The sequence below is a fragment of the Lissotriton helveticus genome, chromosome 7, assembly GCF_964261635.1.
Source record: "Lissotriton helveticus chromosome 7, aLisHel1.1, whole genome shotgun sequence".
NCBI lineage: Eukaryota > Metazoa > Chordata > Amphibia > Caudata > Salamandridae > Lissotriton > Lissotriton helveticus.
This window is the reverse complement of record NC_136068.1, coordinates 1,351,329,545-1,351,345,277: the sequence shown is the minus strand read 5'-3', so window position 1 is coordinate 1,351,345,277 and position 15,733 is coordinate 1,351,329,545. Positions and strand designations below refer to the sequence as shown.

General features: G+C 48.6%; 2 protein-coding genes across 3 annotated transcripts in view; one reads left to right on the top strand and one right to left on the bottom strand.

Moving 5' to 3' along the window:
* Positions 1 to 15,733, top strand: part of OGFOD3 (2-oxoglutarate and iron dependent oxygenase domain containing 3) — a 1,262,510-nt gene that overhangs the window by 64,853 nt on the left and 1,181,924 nt on the right. The gene's annotated exons all lie outside the window — the stretch shown is intronic.
* HEXD (hexosaminidase D) overlaps positions 1 to 15,733 on the bottom strand; it is a 389,672-nt gene that overhangs the window by 373,333 nt on the left and 606 nt on the right. The window lies entirely within an intron of this gene.

The following is a 15,733-nucleotide window of genomic DNA, read 5'->3' as shown; positions in this document are numbered from 1 at the left end:
TCTAGGGGAGGGACAAGGACCATACACATTGAATACAATTATGCTGCCACCACTGGATCCCACCCTTCTGGTGAATCCAGAAAACACATTGCACTAGGGGGTTGATCTACCCTCCCGGGCTAGGGTCACCTAACCAGAACACATTTTTCACAGAACGGACATTTAAGTAACCTCCTAAAAACAATAATCTCCTTTCTTTGCGACCAGTTACAATACAGAGTTTTTGTAGGGAGGCCAGTTATAGTTGTGGTACTGCGCAAACACAAGTCCGGATCCCACCGCTAGCCACCAGTGTAAGAAATGGGACCCCCGGCCGGCCAGGGCTTGCGCCACAGCCAGTCAGAGACCGCCACTCCTATATAAAGTCGACCCCTGCTCGCCCTCTAGGTAACGCGGCGCGGGCAGCCAGGCCTATCTCGGAGGACATGTGTGAAGCATTTGCGCACGCACCCACCAACAGCAACATCCCAGGCCTCCCACAAAAGGAACTCCACACCAAGTATATATGAAAATAGTCTTTGTATTAGGACACACTTAAGGGTAAATACACAATTTACAAGGTGCCAGGGGCACGGGCAGGGTTTACACGGGAATATATACAGGACAGGGCCAGGGGACCACTGCCAGGAATATGCACATGATGGAAATGGCATTTAAGACACATAACAACTGGGAGCTTCCTAGAACTAGTACCAGAACACATCACAACCAGGAGCTAGCATTTAGAACACATGACAACCTGGAACACAATAGAACTAGCAGTAGAACTCACTCGAACCAGAAGTCATATACATGAGACCTAGGATACTTAGAAGGGAAGGAAGGACAAGCACATAACATAACAGGAGCACTTGTAGAGGTGCAACACAGAATAACTCTTCAGGAATCACAGGTACATTAGACAAGAACGTTCACCAGGCCAACTGGCCTTTCCGGGGCCAGGATGCCCAAAGTCTCAGTGTCAGAACGGGCTGTAGGCAGTTAACACAAGCCTACACGTTGCAGCTGCCCACGAAGTGCTGGGCAACCGAGGGTAACACGTTGGAGCCTCGCAGGCTCGGGACAAGGGTCAAAGGTGGAGCCCCTCGGGGCTTGGGAGCAAAAAGGGGGGAGGGTCCCTTTCGGGGGACCCGGCATCAGGGGAGGCCCCACAGGCCTCCGGAGCATAGGGGAAGTCCCTCTCGGGGGACTTGATTTGGCTGGGGCCTCACGGGCCAGGACGGAGCCTCTGGGGGCTCGAGAAAGAGAACTGCGGGCAGGCGGGGCCCCCCTTCGGGGGGGGGCCGGCATCATGGGGGCAGGTGGAGTCCCTCTCGGGGGACTCTGTATCCCTTGGGGCCTCACGGCCCTCTCCGCGCCACCATACTCGCTCTGGAGGGGAGGGGCGGGCGCCGACAATGCGCCCCGACGCTCCTCCTCTCCTTCCATACACTCACCGGCTCTGGCGGTGCTTCTGCGGTGGCTTCCTCTTGGCCTCCGGGGCACTCCCTCGCTCTTGGGGGCCCCGGGGGGATGACGACGATCCTTCTGGGCACGGCAGGAGCGCGGAGTAGGCTCCCGTCGCTTCCTGATCCCTCGGCTCCTCCCCGATCACGTGGCAGAAGGCTCGGCCGGCTGGACCAATCCCAGCGCGGCCGGGTAAGAATGCCGGGGGCTGCCTTTCTCTGGGGCTGGGGAGAGCGGGGGCCGCGGCGGTGATCTCGCTTTTGGGCGAAGGAGGAGTAGGCTCCCTCCATGAAGTAAATACGAAATAAAGCGAGGTAGGCACTCGCTGGAACTCAGGGAATTTCCTCAGCACAGGGCAATTGCCGGGTGGCACCGGCTCGTGAATAACGCGCTTTCTACAGGGGTGAGGCGCTCCCAAGCGCTAGGGGGGCAAGAGCCAGCGCTTCCAGGCGCTAGTTCGGAAATACAGCGCTCCCAGCGCTATAAGTGAAGGTAGAGCGCTCCCAAGCACTAGAGGTCAGAGAACAGCAAAGTCCATAGGGAGTCCAGGACCTCAGGGGGAGCACAGCAGCTCCTAGAAGGGGAAAGGCCATCAGAAGTCCAGGAGAAGGGCAGGGCCCAGGGAGGCAAGCCAACCCTGGGCCCAAGCAGCAACCGCTCCTGGCAGATTCAAGTGGGAACAAGAACATTTGAGAAGAGGTCACAGCCTCTTTTTATACCATAAATTCCTTTGTCTAAAGGTGCTGGGTGGGGGAGAAACCAGTCGCAGCTGGTTTTGGGAGTATCTTGTTTCCCCCAACCACCCCTTTCATTCATCAGGCAGGACAGTCATCAGACGCACCCCAGGGGGGCGGAGCCAGCATTGTGGGGGAAAGCCCAGCCCCATACAGGATACAGGCACAGCTCCTCCCTCACATCAGCATGCTAATCTCTCCATTCATCCCCGGGGCAGACCCACACAGACAACTGGAGCCAGGCTCCCCAGCCAGCCTCAGCCAATCATACGCCAGGCACACCTTCCACAAATATGCCAACTTCTAAAAGGGGGACTTCTACACTAGACACACTCATGCCGCATATACCGTTGCGCAGCATTCAATCTCACGAGTTCATACATACCAGACTTGACCCTGCACACCCTACGCATCGGGGACTACCGAGGACACATACATTCCCCATGCATTCCTATGGAAGGGTAGGTCTCTCTCTCTTCACACGCACTCAGAGGGGGAATCACCATCCCCAGGTTACATATACCATAAAAACTTCAGGGGTGGACCTGCCAGACGGGCCAAGTCCAACATGCACTCTGAATCTGCACTCTGCACTCTGAATCTGCACTCTCCACTCTGCACTCTGAATCTGCACTCTGAATCTGCACTCTGAATCTGCACTCTGAATCTGCACTCTGAATCTGCACTCTGCACTCTGCACTCTGAATCTGCACTCTGAATCTGCACTCTCCACTCTGAATCTGCACTCTGAATCTGCACTCTGCATTCTCAATCTGCAGTCTGCACTCGCACTCTGCACTCTGAATCTGCACTCTGAATCTGCACTCTCCACTCTGCCCTCTGAATCTGCACTCACAATCTGCACTCTGAATCTGCACTCTGCACTCTGCACTCTGCACTCTCCACTCTGCACTCTCCACTCTGCACTCTGAATCTGCACTCTGCATTCTCAATCTGCACTCTCAATCTGCACTCTGCACTCTCAATCTGCACTCTGCACTCTCAATCTGCACTCTGCACTCTCAATCTGCACTCTGCACTCGCACTCTGCACTCTTAAACTGCACTCTCAATCTGCACTCTCCACTCTGAATCTGCACTCACAATCTGCACTCTGCACTCACAATCTGCACTCTGAATCTGCACTCTGAATCTGCACTCTGCACTCTGCACTTTGCACTCTGCACTCTGAATCTGCACTCTGCATTCTCAATCTGCACTCTGCATTCTCAATCTGCACTCCGCACTCTCAATCTGCACTCTGCACTCGCACTCTGCACTCTGAATCTGCACTCTCCACTCTGAATCTGCACTCACAATCTGCACTCTGCACTCACAATCTGCACTCTGAATCTGCAGTCTGCATTCTCAATCTGCACTCTGCATTCTCAATCTGCACTCTGCACTCACAATCTGCACTCTGAATCTGCACTCTCAATCTGCACTCTCAATCTGCACTCTCAATCTGCACTCTGCATTCTCAATCTGCACTCTCAATCTGCACTCTCAATCTGCACTCTGCACTCTGCACTCGCAATCTGCACTCTGCACTCGCACTCTGAATCTGCACTCTGAATCTGCACTCTCCACTCTGCACTCTGCATCTGCACTCACAATCTGCACTCTGCACTCTGAATCTGCACTCTGAATCTGCACTCTGAATCTGCACTCTGAATCTGCACTCTCCACTCTGCACTCTGCATCTGCACTCACAATCTGCACTCTGCACTCACAATCTGCACTCTGAATCTGCACTCTGCACTCTGAATCTGCACTCTCCACTCTGCACTCACAATCTGTATGAAACATCCGACAATGTGAGTGAGAAGTCCGGGGCTGCTTTAAATGACACTTCGCTGAGAGCTTCCACTGGCCCTTCTTTTCTATTTTATTTTAAATGCACGGTGTTGTGTAAATAAAGTTGACCGTGTGTCTCCATCGCTGGACACGTAATTTACAAATGGGCGTTTCTTACAGAGGTAATTTTTAACTAAAATGCACATTTCTGCCGAGTGACCGCAAAGTCCAGATGTCCTTCATATGCCCTTGTAAAAGCTTCACTTTAATCAACTTGTAAATGTCCACGGATAAATAAAAAAATAGAAGAATAAAGAAACATTTACGTTTATAAACACCATATTTGCTGGTTTCTCGCACGCGCCCGCAAAACTCACTGCTGAATGGTGAACGCGCCCCGGCCATCTGGATTCACTTACCGAGGCACCCTGACAGCTCCTAATTGATATTTATGGACTGCCGCGCTCGTAACCACAGACAAAATGCAGGAAATGCCCAACTGGAAATATATATGGCTTATTGTTTCTAAGGGTATTAAAAACACGGCACCGCGAGGACCAATCACCATAAAGATGGTAACATAAAGCACTGAAAATGCTCGCGCACTGAGGAATTTTTCAAGCACGATCCAGAAACCCCTTAACAATATGGCTCGCAGCTCCGCCCCACTTCTGACGAAGTGGTGACGTCGCCGAGCCCTAAAAAGTGATGGGTGGAATGCTTGAATTCATATTAGCCACTGGTAATTACTCGTGGCCACTTCCCAGTCCATCGTTTTTGTGCCCACCATGCTGCCACATTTTAGACCCAGCCATATGCAATTATGCAATCACCTCGACCCTTCTGCAGTAGGAACAGTTCAGCCTGAACATGCTAACATGTAGGGCAACAAGGCTGAGCTCATAAAGGGTTGGTCTGACTGACTGACTGGGGGGGGTGGGGGGTGTTGGACCGATTTGTAGAAAAATGTACTTAATCACCTCCAGCCCAAAGGTCAATCGCATTTCTTCTCCATTGAAAGGGCACATAAGGAGCTGATGTGCACCAAAACCAGAAGAGCCACTAGTCATGTTAATTGCAAGAATATTCAATTTCAGCGACTGAGATGTCATCATACAAGGCTGCCAGGAAGCATGGAGAGTTATGATATGACGGCACCACAATTAGGGTATATCCAGACTATACTCTTATACTCTGGATGCACAAAAGCAAATATGGTCTCATAGCTGCCAAAGTTTCAGATTGCTTATGTGTGACATTTTCATAATTTCAGTGTAATTATGAGTGACATTCAACGACTTTGAGTGACACTTTATCGTGAGCAAACTCAAGCAATGAAGATGAGGGAAATATAAAAATATCAGACGTTACACCCATTTGAGCAACCTGAATCTCTAAGAAGTTTTTAAAATTGCTGCATAGCACCAGAAATAGAAGATCAACTCAGTGCCTACTCCGTTGGGCATGAGGTCTGCAGGACACAGTGGGGCAAAGGTTTTGCAGGAAAATAACAACATTAGGGTGCCACCATCAACATCCACATGAGGTCACTGTCTCTTCTGGTCCCGTGGGTCCAGATGAATGTTTATATTTTTAAGTGCCTGACTAAGAGAAACAAAGAGGGCATGTGAATAGCTGACTGGTTTATTGAGCAACTTAAACATTCACAATGCAATAGATTCCCAAATGTTTGCGGACCAATAGGTGCAAGTCAGGTTGTATTGCAGGTTATATTGCACTGCAGCCGCTGCTAAAATTAATTAACTTTATAATGTACTGTACACATTAGGGGTGGCTGTACAGTCAAGTCAGTGCAGTGACTGGGGTCAGGTGGGGGGGAGACGGCAGTGCCAGGGGAAGGAACTCCTAAGGCTTTAATGACCCTCCTGTGCAGCGAGATGGTCATGACCGGAATGCTGGTGCGAGAGTGGAGCAGATATGCCAAGTTTTCAGATTGCTTAGGTGTGACATTTCCATAGTTTCAGTGTATTTATGAGTACTACCTAATGTGTGAACCATTGAGTGACACTTCCTCGCCAGTAAACTAAGCAATGAAGTATATATAAAATGACAAGTATTACAAAGTATGACCTTTTGAGCAATAAACCTGACGATATGGCACATCAGAAGTAGCATGACCCAAACCAGTACTTCCTAACTCCATTAACAGCACCAGAAGCAGCCAGCCCTAGAGATTGTCCTTATAGTGCTTTTTAATTATTTTAACATTGCACATATTGACTGTTGCTCTTAGCATTTTTTGTGGTGATTATAGTTGTAACTTACTGACGCCAATAGCGCACTCGAACCCTGGCGGTGTCCACCTGTTAGAGTGGGCCAGGTGTGCTGTGGGGTTAGCACTCTAGTTTGGCCCACAGTGTCGCATATTTAGTGTCACACTGGAGCGACCGCGCAGCGGACGCGCGCCAATGGCGCGCCAAAGGCAAGCCCGTCTGCGCACCGGCAGCACACAGCAATGCTACCGGTTAAAGGAAAGTGATGGTGGACAATTCTAGTTGTAGATACTCCGGGGAACAACTACGCGACATAGGCAAACAGGTAAACGCTTTTAGCAAACCAGCACTAGAAAATGTAATGGGGCTTGACCTCGACATCGTAAAGAAGGACAGGTTGAACTGTGGTTTGCTCAATGTGAGATCTCTTCCTAAACACTCCACGCAGATCCAGATCCTGCTAGAAGTACATAACCTTGACGCTCTGTTTATGACCAAGACATGGACAATGGCAAGGCTGGACCTGGAGTTAGGCCTGGCTTGTCCAGCGGGATATAAGTCATTTCACAAACCCAGGCCCGGTGGTCGAGGTGGAGGGATTGGAATTATTTTTAAGGAGGCCTGGGATATTACTCCCTTGGACATAGATGAGGCCACCTGTATGGAAATACTGAGTTTCTCTGTCAAAGATCAGATGGGACATTTACTCATGGGCATGGTCTGTTACAGACCGCTGGGGGCAGCTAATGTAACATAACATAACATGTGTATTTGTAAAGCGCACGTTCACCAATACGGGTATCTTGGTGCTGAATAACAGATGTTTGTTGTTACCCAACTCAATGGTACTCATTTTATCAACCTCAGATGGCTGAAAGGCTGAGTGGACCCGCCGGTATTTGAACCTGTGACCATGAGGTCGAACACAGGCTCCTGCAGTAGACTCATTAATCCACTGAGCCACCAGACCCTGTACAACAACAGCAGGATATGATTGATGCAATCAGTAATATGGCCCTCACCCATACCAGATTATTAGTACTGGGAGATTTTAACCTGTGAGCCAATGGGAAAATGGATACAGCGTATAATAATCTTATTCAGTGCTGCCTAAATTTGAACCTGATGCAATGGGTATCAGAACCAACGCATAGAGAAGGTCACATATTAGATATGATCTTTGCCGAGGAAGGCTTGATTATAATGGATAAAATTCTGCTGGTGGGCTGGTCTGATCATTATTTGGCCAGATTCAGTGTGGCACCCATGAGGAAGATCAGGCCCTCGGCCAGAGAAGAAAGGAGCTTTCTGGGCAGGCACTGGAAGGGACTGCTAAAGAAGGCAAAAATGGCCCCTCTATTTCATACAGAGATATTGTTCAACCCTGAGAAATAGGTAGCAGAGAATCATACAGCTCTCTGTGAGCATTTAACTAGGACAATTGACCAACTTGACCCTCTAAAGGATATTAGGAAAAGGGGAAGACCTTCAGTTCCTTGGTACACGGAGGCCTTACGGAACCATTAGTCGGACTGTATGATTGCAGAAAGACAGTGGAGGAAGCACTATGCGGAAAATGACAAAGTCAGCTGGAAGGAAACTCTAATCAATTATAAAAGAGAAATAGCAACTGCTAAAGCTGAATATTACGCTGTCTCCATTCTTAAGTCATCTAATAGTTCCAAGAGTATCTTTAAGAAAGTAAGAGATATGACTTGCCCTGATTGTATAAATACCAAGGTCCCATCAACTCAGGAGCTATGTGATGGATTGGCAACATTCTTTCAAGAGAAAACCAGTAAGATTGTGGAAGATTTGAAACCTGTGACCCCATCCGGCTCCTCACACCGGGACGGGGGAGAAACATTAAAGATCAACCAAGACAGGGATAATAACCTTAGTCCATCAATCCCTGAGCTCACTCTGGATGAGTTTGAGATGCCATCGGAAGAGGAGTTTGTCCGAGTGGCACTGGGAATTTCTTCGGGATCACCTTTGGATCCCATTCCCCAAAAGATATTGAAAGAACTAGGACCGGAGATCTTTCCAATCTTACACCAGCTGTGTGTCCAGTCCCTCAGCAGCAGGTTGGTGCCACCCTGCTGGAAACAGGCAATTATAACACCGCTCCTGAAAAAACCCACACTGTACCCAGGCTGCCCTAAGAACTACAGACCGATCTCCCTCTTACCATACCCAGTTAAAATCGTGGAATGTTTGGTAAGTAGGTCATTGTTGGAAGATGAGCAGTTTGGGTTCAGGCCAGGCCATGGAACAGAGACAACCTTGGTGACCGTCTTGGACAGTCTTCGAATGCGGGAGGACAGGGGTCAATCGGCAATTTTAATTTTGCTAGACATGTCCGCCGCATTAGACACGGTGAACCATACCATCCTCCTTGCAAGGCTGAAAGCTCTGGGAGGGGCAGATGTGGCACTGAGTTGGATGCGATCCTATCTGTCTGATAGATGGCAGGCAGTAGCGCTTCCCCCATTTCAATCGGAATTTACTAAAAATTAACATGGGGTACCTCAGGGGTCCTCAATCAGCCCTATACTGTTTAACGCATAAATGCGGCCGCTCCTGGATGTCATCAAAACCCATATTATCAGTGTGGTTATTTACGCCGATGACACCCAGCTTATCGTGTCCTTGGAAGGCGACCACGCTGACTCCCAGGAAACTTTTCATGCATGCATGCGAGAAATGGTGAATTGGTTGAGGGACAACTCATTACAATTTAATAATGAGAAAATATAGATTCTGCACTGTACGGTGGATAGCGTCCCATCAGTGTTACCAACGGACTTTTGGCCCATACCCACAGATGTTCCTTTGGTATCAGTGAGCACAGTACGCAATCTGGGGGTCAGGTTTAATGAGAAGCTGAATTTGGAATCCCATGTTAACAAGCTGGTGGGAGGCTGCTATACTCTTATCCGAGGACTCCGTAAAGTGCTACCACTACTGCCAGCCCAGGCATGAGTCACAGTAGTCAGGAGCATTATCTTGAGTTGCCTGGATTATTGCAATGCCATGTTCCTGAATTCTCCTGGATACCTGATTGCAAGGCTTCAGAGTATCCAGGCAGCAGCTGCAAAGCTTGCACTGACAAGGGCACGTCGGACATCCACAACCCAGGCATTGGCAGAGCTGCACTGGCTCCCTTTGACTCAAAGGATTTTGTTCAAATCCCCAGTATAGTGTTTAAGGCACTTCATGGACTGCGGCCTAAACTGCTTCAGGGCAGGTTTAAATGGAATGAACCAGTACGGAGCCTCCGCTCTTCGACTGCTAATCTTGTCAGGATTCCTGGACAAAGAGAGTAACTCTGGGGGGAAGAGTGTTTGGCGTGGCAGCTGCCCGCCTTTGGAATCGTCTTCCTTTGGAAATAAGGAAAATACAGGACTTGATGATGTTCCGTAGGAAAGTCAAGATGTGGCTCTTCCCTAAAGTATGATTATCTGGCTCAGTTCTGTAGCTTCACCCGCCAGTTTTTTCCGGTGTCTTAGCGCCAGGATGCCCGCAGGGTTACAGTGCGCTCTATAAATGTTAAAAATAAATAAATTGTCTTCAAACCCTATAAACATCCAGCAGATCTATCCCCGCTTAATACACTGTAACTGTTCACATCCATCAGAGCCAGCCCAGCCAGTTCAAAACAATGTTTTGAACTGTTCACATCCACCAGAACCAGTGTGGTCCTGCCCAATCCATTCGAGCTCCATTAGCACCCATCAAAGCCAGCCTGGTCCTGACCAGTTCCCTCTAGTAACCCAATGTAAACGAGTCAGCCCTGCCCAGTTCATTTAAACACCAAAAACAGCCACCCAATCAAGACAGTTCCAGCCATTTTTGCCCCTGGTACATCGACCACAACCAGCCAATGAAATTGCTACCAGGTCGTTTTTCACTGGCCTGACCAGTATTATAATTTCCTGGTTGACACTAGAATTAGGAAAATCACTGAAAGATGGTATTTTTACATCTTATCAGTGCATATTTACAACAGCAAACATAACAATAAAGTACTTTAAAATGTGTTCCAGAGCTGCTTTAATGGTCAGAGACTGAAAAAACATAAAAACAAAGGCAGAAAAGCAGTGTTTAAAATGAATGATGACGATTTTATACAAAATCCTGTTCACTATGTCTGGGCCTTTGCAGAATATTAAAACCGGATTCTCTGGGAGAGGTGGTGACCCTAAGGGCCTATCCCAGGTCATTTTAACCCTGTTCATATCTTACCTAGGGTGTCTTCATCGGGCTAGGAGGAGCTGTGGGTGACCAGGCCGTGCTCTGCATTACTGAATACTGCATGAGGGAGGCCAGGCCTGCCTTGCTTCTGCCTGTATGGTGATCCACTACTGCTGCTACAGTCTGGCAGAGCGTTTTAAAGTATATTGTAGCACAGACAACTTGGACTTTCTGATACCTTTGGTTCGAGTTTACACTATATAAATTTGAAATGAAAACGGTACCCAGAAACAAATCTGCCCTGATTCCTCTGCACTGGGCTGAGTGCTGCTAAGAGTGGACGAATGCCTGCTGGTGTCTCTAAAATCACAAGGCTGTGAGGCTGTTACACTGCACAAGGATGAAAATGCAGAATTTGATGGCACCTGAGGCACAGGCTGGCTGGACCCTGAGAGGTATCTCTGTGTTATTGTAACCAGAAACACGGCAGACAACTTAGCCGGGCCCAGGCCGGATTCCATAGCAACCGGTCACCTCTCTATGGCCTGGGCCCAGCTCATGCTTCAATATGCCTCTCAGGTGCCTAATAGAGAATTCGAGGAGGCGCTGGGCGAGTAGAGAGTGGGGAGAGCCATGAGCTTAGTCTCCCCATCCGGCGCTGTGGCCGCCGGCACCCGATGCCCACTATGACAGTTAGTGTCCACTAATGGTCCTGTCATTCATCTTTCTGCGGCGGGAATGGCAACAGTGGACACACTGGAGCTGCAGCCTTGACCAGTGATCTGCATGAACATGCCTGAAAAACAACAGGCGCCGAGTCCACTTGAGCGTGGAATGGCGCTTGCTGTTGCTTATGTTACAAAGTCAACTCCCTCTCTTGCTCGCTGTAAGATGCCCCACCCACCACCAGAGCTACAGGTGCTGCCAAGAACATTTTCTTTTTGATGTGTGGAAACAATGTATCAACCTCCTAGACTCAAGAGTATTGATCACCATAACAATGGGTTAGCCGAAGGCAGCAGGCTGAGATAACAATTGCCTGGGTGTTGGACTTGGCCCTTTTTGCAGGGTCACCCCAGAACATTTTGCCTTCCTCCTGTATTTGCTCTGACCTGTGGTTGGTTGTTTTAGGACTCTGGGCACGTTATCACTGCTGATCAGTGCTAAAGTGCATGTGCTCTCTATGGTAAACTTGGTAAGATTGGTCTATACCTGTTTGGCATATTTAATTTACCTGTCAGTCCCTTGTACAGTGGTATCTCATACCCAGGGGAAGTAAATTAAATTCTACTGGTGGGCTTGCATCTCAGCTTGTGCCACCCACCAAAGTAGCCTTTCAAACCTGTCCCAGGCCTCTGCCACTGCAGGGGCTGCGCACACAGTTTACTGCCGCTGTGACGTGGCACATAAAGTGGTTGCCACGTCTGTGACTCCCCTTTTACTACATATCAGTCACCCTTAAGGTAGGCCCTGGCTATCCCCATGGGCAGGGTGCGGTGTAGGTAAAAGATAGGACGTGTGCCTTAACTGTGTGGCATGTCCTGGTAGTGACAAACAGCCTATTTGATTTCTCACTGCTGTGAGGCTGCCCTCTCAATGGAATGTATTGGGGATTTCCTGATATGTGCTTCAGTGGTAAATCCTGACATGAGAGGGGCCGTTTGATCAAGTTTGGTATGTTTGGAAAAGTGTGAATAAATGCTGCGTATTGGTGTTCGTGGATTTATTATCACTATTTTAGAAATGCCACTTTTAGAAATAGGCATTTCTGTGTACTATTGGGAGACATCCATTACAACACGCTCTTTACACCGCAATACGTTTACAACGTGGTCATTACAACGCAAGCCATTACAACAACTTGCGCTGGATGGCGCTATACACTAAGGAATAGTATGTTTTACTATTCCAACACCTTCTCCACTGTTATGTAGGCTGCAGTTGGAATAGTAAATCATACTGTTCTTGATTCCAGCACCTCTAGCGCAAGTCGTTGTAACGACTTGCGTTGTAATGACCGCATTGTAAACGTATCGCGGTGTAAAGACCACGTTGTAACGTCATACATTCGTGCTATGTGTCTTTGTGCCTGCCCTTTGTGTATTGACTGTCTGGCCTTGGAGTCACAAGACCTGGAGAGGTGCACTGGTTTCAGAGAGTCTGGATGAGTCAGCTCTAGGCTGAATAGGCCTGGTCTGCATTTGGAGTGGTGGGAGGAATAGGACCTGCAACTGAATAGGGCTGTGCCTGCCTTCCACAATGATGGCTCCACCCCCTTGTGGTGTGTCTGGGGCCAGGGCCTACACTTACAATGGGGAGTGTTGTGCACTTGCCAAGTTCCCTTCAAAACTGGTTTGGACTGGGCTCTTAGCCCTGGGCCACAGGAGAACAAAGACATATGCCCTATAAGTACTGGGGCTGTGACCCCCATGTTTGTTGAACTGAACTAACTTGGATTTGAAGAGCACCCTGCCGGGAGGAACCACTGTGGGACCCAGCTGCTGCCTGGGGGGTGGGAGGGGCTGTCCTCTGCTGGGAGGCCCTGCGTGCTAGTCTGCCTGCGCCTAGCTCTACCCTTGTGGATTTCTGGTGAAGAGCGCTGCCTGCTCCCTGTTGGTGTCTTCAGGTGGGAAACAGGCTGAGCGCTTTATTGATGGTGCCCCTCTGAATATAGCGCGTGGTGAACTTTTCGGCCCAAATTCAGGTTAACTTGCTTCGCCACAAAAGCGCATGCAGAGCACTTCAATTTTCATTTTTAAACTTGTGCCACAGTAGAGGCGCGTGGTGGACGCCATCGCCACAATTGTCCTCCGAGAAAGAGAACCTGCGGCGCGCGCTGAGTGTGTGTCTGCGGTGGGTGGAAGACAAAAGCCCCGATGGAGACTTCGCTCTGTGAAGTGAGGCTGCTGGAAGTCAGGCAGAGGATGCCTGATCGTGTGCGGGGCTCCCACAAGGAAGTGGAGAGCCCTGTGGTTTTCCCTTAGCCTGGTCGTGGGTGGGGCTGGCAGAAACGACCTCACCAGAGCCTCGCAGGCTCTTGTGGCTGCAGGATAGGACCGGAGCCTCGCCGTTAGAGGGAGAGGCGGGACACCAATGGCAGACAGTCTCATGGAAGAGACTGAGGAGACCGGAGAGGCCCCGGTGAGTAGGGCCTGTGCCTTGTTTACACTCTTCGCATTATCGCAGGTCAGCTGCATTCTCATCTCCAGCACCTGGGGCATTCACCATTAAAGGAGACATGGTGAGTTGCCCCTCCCCCCCCTCGTTTGCACTGTCGAGCACAAAAGCAAGGTGAGACCGCGACAGAGGCCCTAATTAAAAGTATTGCAGGCCCTAATAGGGGCACTGGAGTGAGGGGCCCGATTGCCTGAGGAAGTGAGGGCAATATGCTTATGGTACTGTGTATTGTTGATCTGCACATGCTTAAGGTGGGCATGATGGGTGTATGATATGTGCAGTACTGCATCGTTTTTGCCTATTTCGAATCAGGCTCAGTGATGATGGTTATGCTTAATGCCTGATGCTCACAGGTATGCTGGGTTACATTGCCATGGTTGGCACCCCATGTACCGTAACGGTGATATTCTAAAGTGTGCCCTCTGTAAGTGTTTACTGAGGTGCACTGATGGTTATGATATTTGCATAATGCGATGCTTATGCCTAAATGCTTTGTGGTAAGTGCACTCTTACCAGTAGTTACTGGTTGTCCTCACTTACTGTAATGTGTTTTTACAGTGGCCCAATTGGTCAAGTGATTTGTGTAATCTGTAAAGTCATGACAAGTGCCTGGTGGCACAGTGTATATATGTGATTATATTCTAATATAAAGGCTGTCTTTATATAACCTTGTGTGGAGTTTTTTTGTGGTGTGCCTAGTGTGTTACTGCTGTGTGAGTGTGTTGCGCAAACGCTTTACACATTGCCTCTGGGATAAGTCTGACTGCTCTGCCAAGCTACCATCTTCAGTGTGTAACTCTCTTGGCCTGACTAGATTGGTGGTTTCTGCCTGGCTTAGGCGCATGCCCTGGCCAACCAGACTGATGCATTTTAGTGCAGTGATGCTGACACCAGCACTAAAATGCGTTGGCCTAACACCTGATGCCTGGTACTTGGCAGGGCTGTGATCTTATGATGAGGTGAAGAAAGGGAACAGGATATCAAACATGATGATCTTACCAGCCAGCTCCAGATAATAGCCGAAGGGACATCTTGGGCATACCTTACACCATGAGGCACCGGAGACAGGCTAAAGGGCTGGAGGTCAGTACAGAATTGTGTCTACATTACAACAGTGGGAAGTGACCTGACTAACAGGGTATCGCGGAAAGAACCGAAGCATGTCGGATATCCCCGGAGACATGAGGAAAGACAGTTCCTGGACCATCCCAATTGTAAGATGACATTCAAAAATAACAAAAATGTTGCGAAGAAGACTACTACCAACGTAGATGAACCGTTGACATGTACCTCACCAATGGGTACTCTGGTGATTTGATAAGAGTGGGCCTTAAACAGTGCATATGATTCAAATGCACAATGTTATTTTTACACAAGGACTATATTGTACTGCTAAATTGTATCCTTTAATATTTATCTACAAGGGTAATTATGACTGACATTTCAATGACAATGAGTGACACTTTCTCGCAAGCAAAATCAAGCAATGAAGACGAGGGAAACATATAAGTATCAGAAATATCAGAAATGACACCCATTTGAGCAACAAGAAACTCCAAGATCTTAAAACTGCTCCAAAGCACCAGAAATGGAGGTAGTAATCTACTGCCCTTGTAACCTAAGAGGCGACCACCCTACAACATCATCCATGAACAGTGAGTTGCATCATAAATGCCGGTCTCCTTAGTGAGCACCCACTCTGAAAGCAAGCTGCCTGATCGCGCCACTCTCCCATTAATGCGTCTGACACACACTCAGGGTGGCTGCTACTTACTTGTTCAACACTTTGCAGCAGGCACCGTGACTGTGTCTGCAACTCAAAATGCCCTCCTAATATTACCAAATGTTTGCCCCCGATGTAGCTCGATTGGTCAGTGTGTATTATTTATGCAAGGAACAATGTAAGTCTATCAGCCAGGAATTTCACATATATTTTGATGTCAAGGTATAAAAATGTTATTTGTCTGTATGATCATCTTTTCATAGGAGATCTCTATCTGGGTTATGAGGGACTGTAATATCTGGATCATACATGGTGAGAGTCGCTATTCCCATATTGGCATGTTTTAAAAAACCTGTGACTGGTAATGTATAAAATGATTCGACATGGTGTCAAAGTCGATGCCTCTCGATATGGCAACACGCAGTG